The sequence below is a fragment of the Apodemus sylvaticus genome, chromosome 16 (genome assembly GCF_947179515.1).
Source record: "Apodemus sylvaticus chromosome 16, mApoSyl1.1, whole genome shotgun sequence".
Classification (NCBI taxonomy): domain Eukaryota; kingdom Metazoa; phylum Chordata; class Mammalia; order Rodentia; family Muridae; genus Apodemus; species Apodemus sylvaticus.
Genome location: NC_067487.1, coordinates 34,740,996 through 34,755,361, shown reverse-complemented (window position 1 = coordinate 34,755,361; position 14,366 = coordinate 34,740,996). Strand labels below are relative to the sequence as shown.

General features: G+C 43.3%; 1 protein-coding gene across 1 annotated transcript in view; it reads right to left on the bottom strand.

The window, feature by feature from the left end:
• Positions 1-14,366, bottom strand: part of Slc1a3 (solute carrier family 1 member 3) — a 75,095-nt gene that overhangs the window by 57,829 nt on the left and 2,900 nt on the right. The gene's annotated exons all lie outside the window — the stretch shown is intronic.

Here is a 14,366-nt window from a genome sequence, read left to right as displayed (position 1 = left end):
GTGTACTTACATATAACAATAAATACGTCTTTTAAAAGATTTTCTGTTTCCTGACTATTTTTATCCCAGCAATGAAAAAGAAAAAAATAGGGCTGGAGAGATGGCTCAGTGGTTAAGAGCACCGACTGCTCTTCCAAAGGTTCTGAGTTCAAATCCCAGCAACCACATAGTGGCTCACAACCGTCTGTAACAAGATCTGCTGCCCTCTTCTGGAGTGTCTGAAGACAGCTACATTGTACTTACATATAATAAGTAAACAAATCTTTATATATATATATATATATATATATATTTTTTATTTATACTTCTCTGAAACCCCATCTTATGCACCGATTTCTGAGTGACCTTATTATCCCTACCAATGAGCGATGACAGGGTGAGGTCTTCTGATGAGCTCTGATGCACTGAGCTGGCTTCCCTGAGAAACTGATGTCTGTCAGCGGACACATAGACACTGCCTGATGGTTCCAGAGCCAACACGAAGCATTATGGTGGCCACCAGAATGCAGTGCAATAAGGAGACATCTTTATTGTTTGCTAGTCTACAAAAATGACCATAGAAGTCAGAATAACTCTGTGAGAGCCAAAACACGCTAATCCACATTTGTAGCTTGGTGACAGAGAAACACGGATGTCATCGTGCTCAGGCTTAGCCTGCCTTCTCCCAGCATTCTTGCTCAAACGTGACATCTGGAATCTAGGAAATCTCTTAACTGAGATACTTAAGGTAGTGAAAATCCACTGCCTGGTTGGATCCTAAGAACAGTGGTGAATTTTTGCTTAAATACTGGTTCTTACTAATGAAAGTGAAGTAGGGATTCCCGCAGGCGTTTAACATCTCCCTGAAGAGTGCACAGGACCACTGTCTTGGAAGTTCAATAACCTATCATTTTCTAAACCAAAACAAAATGGGCTTGTTTTTTAAGCCTAAATATGCACAGCAAGTTAAAGGTGTTAAGAACTTGCTAAAATGTCAATTGATAAAATCATGGAAATCACAGAAAATAAAAGAGGATGAGATGTAGCTGGTTAGGACCAAGTCACTGTATTAATTTCTGGTGAATGCTAGTGTTTAGAATAGCAACATCTTGCTAATCTTCTTTTTTACCCACAAGCCCTTGCATTGAATGGATTGGCAGACGAAGGCCTTCTGGGGTCATTCCTGGGCTCCAAGAAAGGCTCCAGAGAAGGCAGGTGGGGCTAGAGTGCCTGAAGGAAGTCGGCTTTGCTGTGTTCTGTTGCGTAGAGACAAGCCTCAAGTCCCCGGCAGTGACATATGGAGGCCAGGCAGGGTCTCTCAAACCTGCAGCAGTCTATGGGCCTTACTACGTGCACTGCTTCTAGTGTGTGGGAGCGTTCACAGAGAATGCGTTACACACGATGACACTCTACTGATGGTGAGTGAACGATGCTGGATGCTAGGCCAGCTCTGCCTTTACCTTCCTGCATGATGCTGGACATGCCTTAACTTCCTATGCTTTGACTGACCAATAAATAATCAATCAATAAATAAACCAATGAATAAATAAATGAATAAATAAATAAATAAAATATAAACAGGTATGTCCATAACTGTCTGTCTATCTACGCATCTATCTATGCATCTGTTTCTATCATCTATCTATCTATCTATCTATCTATCTATCTATCTATCTATCTATGTATCTATCATTTATATATCTATATCTATCTATCCATCTATCTATCATTTATATATTTATATCTATCTATCATTTATATATCTATATCTATGTATCATTTATATATCTATATCTATGTATCATGTATATATCTATAAATAAATAAATAAATAAATAAATAAATAAATAAATAAATAAATAAATAAATAAATAAAGGCTTTAGCTATAAATGCTCCCCTTTGCCTGGGAGGCTTTCAGCTGGTTTTCCTATTTCTACTTAGCTTCTCTAATAACATAATAAAAGGGGCCCAGAGGGACCCCTTTAACATCTAAAGTAGGGTGTCATTGATACCTGCCTCTGGTGGCATCAGATGGGGCATATGGAGGGCTCCACAGCACCAGGAAGTCACCACCCACTCCTCCCTCCCCCGCTTCTGCTTGTACCGTTGCCCCTCCCCCCTCAGATTGCTTTCCCATCACTTTGGACGGGTCCCACTGTATGCTCTTTGTGAGGAAGTTTCGAAAATTATGGGGATGTAGGAAAAGAAGACTCCCTCATACTGGAGTCTGGTTAAAGGCTCTAAGAATCAATTGCTCCCAAAATTGAGAATTCCAGCACAATTAGCATTTACTGAAGGCCCCTCTCTCCCTTTCCTAGGCTGCAAATTTATAATCTTCTAGAAATCTCGGCACAAATTTTATTTGCTAAAAGAAATATGTCCTAAACCTGTTGTGCAAATCCAGTGGCTCCTGGCTTTGCTCTATCAGGTTATAATCCCACCCTAGGCACCTTTGGAACCACCTTAAGACCTCACACATCAAGGTAGAGATTCTTAGGAAGACTTTGAAGTATAACTTGAAAGCCATCAAAACAGAATCCTAAACTGTGCAACTCTCCCTTAAGAAGTTTATATCTACTGGGTGGTGGTGTCACACACAATTCATCTCAGGAGGCAGAGGCAGGCAGATCTCTGTGAGTTTGAGGCCAGCCTGGTCTACAGAGTGCATTCCCGGATAGCCAGGGCCACACCGAGACATCTTGTCTCAACAAACAAAGAAACAATCAATCAATCAATCAAACAAACAAAGAAGCTCACATCCACACTTGAGTAGGTCTTATTCTTTCTCTGAACACCCTCACTTTGTGTTACAAATCGACATTAGAATGTCTTTAATATCACTGCAGCACTTCTTTGAGAAGCTTGCCTCCCGCTAGCTCTGTTCGGTCCCTGACAACTTTCTCGTTTAAAGAGATGCTATAGTGCATGCTATACTGTGCTCTGCTCTATGCTGCCTCATCCCTCCACGTTGAAGCCCTGAATCTTTGGTTTAACCTGAGTTGGGGGACCTCCAAAATTAAGCGAGCTCTTCAGGCTCTACTGGTGATGGTGTAGCACTGGGCCTCCATCTTCCTGCTGGTGATGCCGCTGGACTGCTTCCTCCGCCTCTAACTCACTATCCACAGTCGCGGTTTAGCATATGCATCTCCTTCGTGAAGCCTATCTTAATTTTGCTCCTCCTAAGCCAGCTTCATTAGCTTCTGAAGTTCTTATCTCTCCCCTCTCAGTTTATAATACTTATTTTCTCTCTCTCTCCAGAAAACTCACACGTTTCAAGAGAAACATCTCTGTTAGTTCTGCTCACTGACGCATACTAAGTCCCTAAAACAATTGTTGGTCCATAATAGATGTTTAATGTATTGCTGAGTCAATGACTGAATGAAGGACGGGACTTTTCTCTTGGCTGACGATGTGGAACTCTTGTCCTGAAGGTAAGAATCTCTTGGGTCGGTGATACCAGACAATCTGATTTCCTACTACACTTTGTGAGCACAGTCCTACTCCAAGGAACAGCTCCTCTGTTTAAAACAGTGTGATTTCTTCCTGCACCGTGCAACTGGATCTTGAACAAATTATGAAATCCTATATGCTTGAGTTTCTAGATTCCCAAATGAAGGCTGATAAGATTTTGCTAGAACTTTAATTTACTTGCACGGCAGGCTTTTAGGCTTGTAGAGAACAAGTGCAGCTCTGTAGGAAGATCTTGAATTCAGGGATGATGATTTGGGGCCTGAACCACCAGCAAATTAGGCTACCAAAGGGTTTATGCAAATGATTTAATCCCCATAGGAAATCTACAGAACTTCTCTTCGATGGGGAGAAAAGGTGTGGTAAGCTGTTTCTGTTGTAGTAAGCAATGTTACAAAAAATGAGCTTTCAGACTCCTTCCCTGGAAGTCTTCAAATCATATAATCTCACTAGAGTTGTTCTTTTTTTTTTTTTTAACCTGAAAAAATGGAAATAGGTTGAAATTGGTGGTATCTAAGGTCCTTTTGATCTTTAAAATCCTCAGCTAAATATTTGCAGTTACATGACTCCAAGCACTACATAAATATCTAAATTTTTCACTGGAATTCAGCTTATTTTTTCTAAAGAACTCTAAGCTCTCTCATATGCATGTAAAAAATGTCTCTTCGGATTTGACTACTACAGTTGTTTTTTTTAATTTTTAAAATTTTACATGTACAGGTACCTCGTGCACGTGGGTTTATGCACCACTTGAGAGTCTGTTGCCCGTGGAGGCTGAAGGCCCCTTTCTCCCTTTCCATGGAGGGCAGAAGAGAGCATAAGACCTCCTGGAACTGGAGTCACAGATGGTTGTGAGTTGCCCTGTGGGTGGGTGTGTGGGTGCTGGGAACTGAACCAGGTCCTCTGGAAGAGCAGTCTGTGAGGGAGGCATCTCTCCTGCCCTCTATTCTAGTTTTATAGCAATAAATGATTATTTGAGGGGTTGAATAAAATATTTCTATTTCAGGATTTGTCTCTCAATTTGGAGAAGTCTTAGGCCAAGCTTGGGCCAGTCTGGTGACCCTGGTGGGTGTAACTTTTCATTTGCTTGGTTTTTTTTTTCAAGCAGGTCAAGGACATAGGAGGTCAAGGAGAATTTACCTGAAGGAGAGTTCTGCTGGGCCCTTATTCCCCACCCCCATACCCCGCCTTTTGTTTCTACTCAAACTTCCACCACTTCCTGGTAAGAGGCTTCTTTGTGTTGGAGGCAGCCTCTCAGCTCTCCCCCTCAGCCCTCAGAGATTCCAGCTCGGGCCTGGGTCACTCTTTTGTCCTTTGGTATTTCCTGTTGCTGAGGTGGGAAATACCTGTTTGCACCTTGCTTCATCCTCATCCCTCAGAGGAACCAGCTCAGGGTGACAGACGGACAGCCAGAGAGGAGACGCCGGAGCAGGCAGCAGTCTCAGAACCTTTTAGTTTTGAGAATAGCCAGGAGCTCTGTCCCTAAAAGCTTTCTAACTACAGTGTGTGAGATCGAGATGCAGCTCTCTGTGAGTCATGGGTTCGAGTCCCAGCATCACCCCCAAACCCCTACTGCCCCCCCAAAAAAACCCTGTGTGAAATGAAAGTTTAATTTACAAATAGTCAGGAGGGTCTTTTACATGTCCAATTTATTGTTTAGAACAAAACAAAAAGACTCTGAAAGATAATTTTTTACACTAAAGAGCACAGCCAACATTCTTAGAATCTGCTGACTTCCTGCCTTGAAAAGGATTTTACTGTGAGTGAGTGGAGACTTAGAATGAGGTAAGGGCAAACATTTCCAATTTCCCATTGTAAGACCATTTGCGACCCTACCCTAGGCTTGCACAATCAGTGAGCCAGTCCTACCTGCTTCCGTGCCTTCAGGGTCCCTGCTCACTTATGCACACGTCTCTGTGCAATACAAGTATCATCACCTACTCCTGTTTCTGGAGTTTATCTTCATTTCTGACACTCAGCGAGCCCTTCTCGTATTCAGATCCTCAGGCTATTGGCGCGAGGATTCTGGGTCCTGTTCATGGTTCTCTGAGAGCCAGGCCGGGCCTGGGCTGCAGTGGCACTCAGTTTTTTGAATCTGATCCCCAGGGGCCTCTTATTTCTAAAGTCCTTGTTGCATAACACATGAGTTTCTGAACTGCTAAACTGAAGGAGAAGTTTGAGGCAGAAAGATTAAAACCCAAAACACTGTTCCATCCCTTTTGGTTTGAGTGAAGGTCGTAGATAGTAAGGGGTAAGAAAGTGCTTTAAAAGTTCAATGACTCATGCAATTAACAGCTTTGGACATCTCATCTGAGGTAAATGCAAACTTTGGAAGGAGACAGAATACCAGAATTTGCTTCATTCTAGCCCCCCAAATTGTGTTCCTTTATAAAGATTTCTTTGGTTCCCTTAACTTAGAGACATATACCCCCCTAAAGCTCATTCATTATTTGTTTGTTTGTTTGTTTTTCCAAGTCAGGGTTTCTCTGTGTAGCCCTGACTTTCCTGGAACTTACTCTGTAGACCAGGCTGGTCTCGAACTCAGAAATCCACCTGCCTCTGCCTTCCAAGTGCTGGGATTAAAGGCACATGTCACCACTGTGCCTTTAATCCCATGAGAATGCTGGCAAGCTCATTCTATCTTAAGTCTGGCAGTGATAGCAGTAAAGAACTTAAAACAATAACAGAAACCTACAATTCAAAGAAGTGAATTGCTATAACCTCTATGGAACAGAAATTATACATACTTATCAAAACTCCTTCAGACTCATCAACTTCATTTTTTTTTTTTTTTTTTTTTTTTGGTTTTTCGAGACAGGGTTTCTCTGTGTAGCCCTGGCTGTCCTGAACTCACTTTATAGACCAGGCTGGCCTCGAACTCAGAAATCCGCCTGCTTCTGCCTCCCAAGTGCTTGGATTAAAGGCGTGCGCCACCATCGCCCGGCTCAACTTCATTTCTAAGGCTATAACACACAGATCTATTTTATCAGCATGAAATAATAATACAATATTTATCCAATACAATATTATCTACCACAGTGTTTTTATGAATGAGATAAAAAGGCTAAAACAATGCTCATCAACCATGAATTGCTTAAATAAATTATGGTACCCACAGACACTGTAGTTCAGAGATAACGAAGAATTTCTATGTGTCAATAAGAAGTAACATCCAAGATACAAGGGGAAATAGAAAGGCAGAAAGCAAAGTTTTTATACCATGCTGCTATGTGTACAAGAGGGAAAAAAACACCCCAGAATTATAAAAGAATAAAAGTATATTCTTGTTCTTATGTTTACTAAATAAAAACATACAAGTAATGGCTAAGCCACCAAATCTATCAACTTAAAAAAAATACTTATTGAATTTGTTTCTACATTAGCTCTTCATTTCTTCTAAGCAGTTGCTTTTTCATTCTCAGTTAGTTTCTTTTAAGTTGTGCTTTAAACTGCTTCATTGAAGACTTTCCTTAGTCTGAGCAGTAGAGGGGAAGCCTATGGTTATCCTTGGGGAGTGGACGACTCTGACCAACAGCTCTATCTTTTTTGGCGATTGGGAGCTGAATCTAGAAGAACTCTGAACTTAATTAGTGCGTGTGCTGAGTCAATACTTAGGCCTTAGAATCGAGGTACCCCATGCCCCAACTGAAAACACAGTGCCTCATGCGGCCAAGGCCGGATGCTCTCTTTCACCCAGCACCTTGTGAGAAGCATGGCGGCTGGGGAACTGATAACATAGTAGGAGTTTTACTGACTAAAGTAGTAGTAGGTTTTTTTTGACAGTATTGTTTTGTTTTCCTAAACCTAAAATGAAAACCTACGAAAGCAAAGATGAATCGACAACAACAAAGTCAACTTAGGCCTCAGGCTGTCTCTTAGGTCTCAGGCCATCTCTTAAGTCTCAAGCCATCTCTTAGGTGTCAGGCCGTCTCTTAGCTCACAGGAGGTCTCTTAGGTCTCAGGCCGTCTTTTAATAGACTCTATTTAAAGTTGCATCCTGCTGCCTTTACTCTCACATTCATCAATGAACTGAATGGATTGAACCAGCAAGCTTGTGAATCACGGGATCCCTGGGTTTTCTCCTTCTTGCAGCAATGATGGGTTTAAGGAATGTAAGGTGAACGAAGACCTCTGGTGACCCTTGCTGAGTAGGAGGCCAGGGATGGCCCATCTCCATCCTCATAAGGGATACCCGAGCCTCTTCTTACAAGGACCTCTCACTAACAAAGCCCTGATGACCTTTCTCTCAGGACAGCCCCTGTCCTCTCTCTCTGGGAAGGGCAGCAGTTGGTGGCCTGGAAGCCTAAGAAGGAGAACCTAAGAAGTCTCTTGGGGAGAAGGAAAATGGAGTTGCTTCTCTGGAGACAAGAACTCAGCATTAAAATTCAAAGCCTGATTGTGCTTCTCAATTTGTTGCTTCTAATTTTACTTTCAGTTCTTTGATATGATTCGCTACCCAGGAAAAGAGGGAGAGCCTTCCCTCTCTGCCTCTACCCGTCTATAGTGTCCCTGTCTCATCTAAACCTCCTTATTTGATCTTTTATCCACCTTCTGTGACATCAAAAAGTTGCTTGAGTCTCTCTTGTTCTTTAATAGGTGAATGGTCCTTTACAATAGTTAACTTTTTCAGAACTTCAAGAGTTAACATTACGTTTTACAGTATGTGGCTTTCTAGCCTCAAAAAAGGAAGGCAACTTTTGCTGTATAAATCTACCGAGGGAGTCCATGCACGTCCTTGACCCAAGCACACATGTTTGAAGAAGAGTATAGCTTTTGATTGATCTTGGAGGCAGGACTCCTCTTGGCTAGGAAATGAGCAGAGGGCAGTTTTGATTGCCCTGAACTTTGACATAAAACTCTTAATGCTTAGACTTAATGAGCAAGATGGCTCAACTTGGTGCCCTGAAATGCTTTGTGTGCTCCCTCACCTCCTGGCAGGAATACGGCATCCCGGATGCCAGATCAAATACCTGATGAGTGATAGCATCCCTGCTACTCTGTAAATACAGTGTACTCTCACACCTGGGATGTAGTGCCTAGAAAAGACGGTGCCTAAACACTGCTTGCCTCCCCGCACAATGTGAACGCGTTACGGTCTTGTTTGTATGAGTAAAACAACAAAGACTCCCTAGGTTCCATCCCTGAACTTTGACAGAAGAGCAAAAATGGCTTTTGCAGTGTGCTCTCCCTATGTCCTTGGACCCTGAATAAAGAACACCAACCATCAGACACGTGACCAGATACGTGATGACCTTTTAAGAGTCACAAGGAGATAAGGTTTGTTTCTTTGGAGAAACTGGCTCAAAGGAGTAGGGGATCATCTGGCCCAGAAAAAGGTCGTGCTCTGGTCAGTGTGGGCATGGAAATACTGTTCCATACATCCTGATAATTTAGAGAAAGGTAAAGTGTGCTTTGAATGTTGTAACTCAGAGGTTAGAAGTGGGAACATCGTTTCAAACTTAAGTGGTGAGGAGTTCTGAGGCCAAGAGATTGGTGTTCAATCATCAATTGTAGAGTGTGTAGAGATCAGGGACTGTACCAGGACCTGAAGATGCTCAGTGCTTTTAAGCTACATTCCAGAAAGCTACAGAACCAGGAGGCTGGGGGGGGGGGGGGAGCAAGCTGTCTGTGGCTTACATGGCTACAGAGAGTACATACTTCATAAACTGTAACCTCGTGAAAATGGAAGGCATTATGACTGTAGGTAATTGTTCTGAACAATTTGATCGCCCATTTGAAAGTAAAATTAGAAATGGCTTGCTGGTTTTTCTCTCTGTCTGGATTGACAATGGGGAAAACATAGCAAATAAAACCAAGAGATAATCTAAGAACATCAAGTCTTCAGTCTGCTTCAAAACAACCTGACCGACTCTCTTGGGAATAAGTTACATTCCTCTCCCTGGCTCTGTTGCCCTTGCCAATCCCCAGCTCTGATGAGCAGGAAACACAAAAATACTGGAGAAAAGTAGGAGAGTGGAGAGAGAGAGAGAGAGAGAGAGAGAGAGAGAGAGAGAGAGAGAGAAACAGAGAGAGAGAATATCTCCTCTAGGCCTCAAGTGACATGAATAAACCCCCAAACTCTTGCGTATATTACATTTAACAAAACAGTGTTCCCAGAAACTCCCCACTCTCATGAGAGAGTCACCTCCTGACTGGAGCTGGGTACTCTGTGCTCTGATAATGGCCGCATGGGGATTCTCCCAGCTCAAGAGGCCACGGCAGAAAGGGTCGGATGATGATTGTATCACTGTCTGGCTTTTATCCCTGCCTCTCAAAGCCCTTTACAACTATCAGGTCTCTTCCGACAACTCCCTTGGCGTTCTTCTCCGGCCAAGGAAACACGAACCCCAATTCTTAAGCCCAAACCAGGTTAAGTATCTTCTCTCATCCCCATGCTTAGTTCGCCTAAACCCCTGGATCTGGCTTTTTCTAGACCACAAACCCCACCAAAACTGTATAATATATATGCATCTCTCCATGGCAACAAGTAGGCAGAACACAGGCCCTTATATGTACTATGGATCCACTTTGGTTTCATGGCTTGTGTGAGGCAGAATTTGGACACAGAACCAGGTAGGGAGTTTTTATATGTAACAGAACAAAGGCTTGGATCATGAAACTGGTCTATAAACTGGTTGTCTGATAACAGAAGCCAGAGCTCTGACCGCCTTTTAGTCTCTGCACAGGACCACCTGTGCAGGGATAGTAGCTCCCTGGAACTCTTGCGTACCAGATATTTGCCCCCGTCAGCTCTGATAACCTTTCTGGGGGTCTGCTTCTGAGTGTGTGTGAGGGGAGGGGGTAAGGCAGACTCAGTCTTTGCTCCCAACTCCTGTGCTGTTTCTCCAAGACAAGGGGATGACTTCCTTTGCCCCAAGTCTTCTGCCCAGAAGCCTCTAATGAACGGCAGCGCAGATGCCTTTGGTCATGTCTGGGAGGGTTTGTCAGGGTTATCATCCCTCCCAGCTTTCTGAAGTTCTGTTCTCATCTTACAGAGATGTTGAAGAAACCATGGAACCTAAGAAACTGTCTACTATTCTCTGGATTCCTGTTGTTCAGCCTGTGGAGAGATGCCTACTGCCAGGGGCTTCAGGAAGGACATCAGCATGGGTGTCAGACTGTGCCCACTCCACGACTCAAGCAGGTGCCCAGTGTGGTCTCACTTGAAGTTCTCCTCAGCCCTCCAGCTGCTAGCAAACCACACTATATCCCTGTGGCTTAGTCTATTTGGCTAGTCCAGCCATCTGGAGCAGTGCAAGGGTCTGAGGCACAGAGTATGTGATGGCGATTCTGAAGGATACTACTTTGCTGAAGGGCCGAGTTTATGCAGGACGGTGGCCTCACATACTGCTTACTCCCATAATCCAAAGCCATCCCATCCTCTACAATGTGCCAGCAACAGCCTGAGTGTTTGGGGACGTGAACCCGGCCACAGTCTAGTCACAGCAGGTACGTTCTGTCTCGAACTCAGTGGGATTCCAAACAGCTCCTTCAGGACTGGAACACACTCTGATTCTTGCATCTTTCTCTCGTATGCTAGCCGGTGCAATCAGCCACTGGGTCATGTAAGAGTAGGGCCACTGTCCTCTTTGATTTAGTCTTCACGTCTCACGAGTGCCCTTTCTAACGATCTCATTCCTTCCCCATTCCTCACATGGAGGGCTCAGCACAGGTCTTGAGGTAAGGGACAGCAAATCGAGGGTGAGCAAGAACTAGACCGGCATGCAGAGTGTGAATAACTGTATGAAGCTGGAGCTAGAGTGGTGTGTGTGTGTGTGTGTCTCCCTGCATGTATGTGTCTGTGAATGAGTGTGCGTGCCTGTGTGTGAATATGTGCATGTGTGAATGAGTGTACATGCCTGTGTGGGCTATCTGTGAATGAGTGTGTGTGCACACCAGTGTGTCTGTGAATGTGTGTCCATGAATGTGTGTTTGCATGTGAATATGTATATGTGTGTGCATGTATGAATGAGTGTGTGCACACCTGTGTGCATGTATGTGTCTGTGAATATGTGTTCGTGAATGTGTGTGTCCATGAATGTATGTGTGTGCATGTGTGAGAATGTGTATATATGTGCATATATGAATGAGCGTGTGCATGCCTGTGTGTGTCTGTAAATGAGTGTCTGTGTGTGTGCGCCTGTGAATGTGTGTCCATGAATGTGTATGTGTCTGTGAATGAGTGTGTGTGTATGTGTGTGTGTCTTAATGTGTCCATTAATGTGTGTGTGCATGTGTGTGTGTCTGTGTGTGTACACATGTCTGTGAATGTGTATGTGCCCATAAATGTGTGTGTATGTGTGTGCGTCTGTGTGTGTGTGTGTAATGTGTGTGTATGTGTGTGTAGTGTGTGTGTGTGTGTGTGTGTGTGTGTGTGTGTATCATCAGCAAGACCATCAGTAAGAGAAGAGCCAGCGGTGGGAACTCTACAAGGTAAACCTGGGTTTTGCTGTGTTCATATTCCCATCCCTTGCTTTTGACCTCATGTTGTTGGGAAAACACGTTCTCTTGACACATTCTGTGTCTTCAATAAAACAAAGAATTTCCCCTTTCTTTTTAGCAGGATGTGAGGTCATTCTAACGTAATGAACCAGAGTCAGGATTGAGAAAGTGCTTTCTAGAAGAAGAGAGCCCTCTTTTTTTTTTTTTTTTTTTAAGATTGATTTATTTTATGTATGTGAGTACACTGTAGCTGTCTTCAGGCTCTTCAGAAGAGGCCATCAGATCCCATTACAGATGGCTGTGAGCCACCCTATGGTTGCTGGGAATTGAACTCAGGACCTCTGGAGGAGCAGTCAGTGCTCCTAACCACTGAGCCATCTCTCCAGCCTGAGAGCCCTCTTCTTAGCGCTTAGTTGTTTTAATCAAACATTTGCAGTAACTGGGAAGACACACGTGGTCGGAGGTTTTCCTCATAAACTCTTCTAAATGGTCTTGGATCTTGCTGCCGCCTTCTATCTGGCTGCCAACGGTCCCTGATTATTCGAGGGTTTGTCACAGCACGACACGTTCACACCTTGCCACTGCTTAGAAATGGCACCTGACTGCACGCTTGTACTTGTAGAGGGCACGGCGCTGAAATCAATGCAATTCTCTGCTTTATTCTAGACTCATGGAGTCATGCATTTCTATCCCTAGACCACAATATTTTTGTCTAGTTTCTATTTCCATACTAAATGCATATTCATCTTATTTGGAAACAGACATACAAACAAACACAACACAAGATGAATTGGATAAACGTTTAAGCACCTTTCCCTGACTGCTGACCCTGTCTAAGAATTTGGAAACTGTTGTCTATGGTTCACAATCACATTTGGGGGAAATAATTTCTTCTTCACTTGGTAGCATCTGTCTTGACTCCTTTACCGGTTTAAGTTCAAATAAAGAGCTGACATCCAGACATATTCCTTCCCCATTATTTTCCTAAGGGCTAATGTGGACATGGACTCCTCTGGTGACAAGTGGAGCCTTTGTTTTGGCTGGGTCTTCAGTGGAAGACACACTAACAGATAACAGAAGGCATCTTCCTCCTCTCTAAATCTGTTTGCTTATAAGTTGTCTGTTTGCTATTCAGGACCTCTGGTGTAACTCGGTGGTCTCTCTGACTGTCAATGAGCTCTTTTTTTGTGTCTCTTTGTGTTTCCTCTTCTTACTGCTTCTAACTCCTCAGTTTCCATTAGTAAAGCCAACCCCAAGGGCATCCGGCCAACTCATCGACTCCAGCTCTGCCAACTTTGAGAGCCATTCTCACAAATCTGAGGAAAGGCCCCACTGGGCTAGGAAGTGAGAGCTCTAGAGAAAACAGACCCTCGATTCCTGGTGTTTTCTTCTCACGAGGAGCAATGCTGTGTCTCCGTATTTAACAATTTCCTTCTCAATTAATCCAACTTCCCTCCCCATACAATCCTCTATTTTCCATTCCTCTATTCTTTCATGTCTCCTCATATTCTTGTCTTACAGAATGAGCTCTTTGAGTGTTCAGAACGCCATTTTGAATAGCCGATTCTGTCTCTTTTGCAAACTTATTGATGCCATGCAATAATACCATTCAAATAGTATTAATACTGAGCAAGTGGGTATGCGTTAAGTGGGTGTGAGGAACGAGACCTAATTGTAGAAGAACGAGAGAGCGTTCTTTCCCTTGAGTCAAACTGTCAATCAACGGTAGCGTGCTAATGCTATAGTGCATTGCATTGTACTATAATGCATCAGCAGCGATGCCTTGCTGGCCTCCACACCACTGGACATTGCTCTTCTTAGCATTTCCCATCCAAGTCAGTAATCAGCAGGGCAAGAGCAAGATGGCTCTTCTGTTAGGAGAACAGCGTTTGGCACCAGACTGACGTCGCTTCTCCTCTCCAGCATAGAGACTTTGGGCCAGCTGCTTGATCTCTTTGTGAGAATTCCATCCACAAAATGAGGGAGTCTGTAGTATCATACCCACCACCACAAGTGAGAGCACACGAAACCCTTGGAGAAGGTAGTCTTATATAAATAGTGTGAGTATGATGCTATCTCTTGGCTTGACAGGAGCTGTGTCTCAGGGCATAAAATGAAGCAAGAACATGGTAGTTTGCATTGACTCCCAGGAAAAAAAACAACAGTGTTAAAACTCCTTTTTCCTGGAATGGATCCAAAGCTGGGAACCTACTGAAGAAAGCTATTATTTCCTCTGGCTTAAACAGGACATGTCACCTTTGAGTTTTTCTACAATGAGTCGGAAACTCATTAATCAACAATTACTAAGAAGGGCCAAAGGTGTTAAAATGGGATAAATCTAAAGTCTATGACACATTTTCCTCTCCTGGCATCTCTTTTTGTCATTCATAGTCATGTCAAGTCAAGTTTCTTGACAAAGTCATATCTATATGTTATATGCGTTTCTGAATTGTTTATGAAGTCATTAATTCTTTAA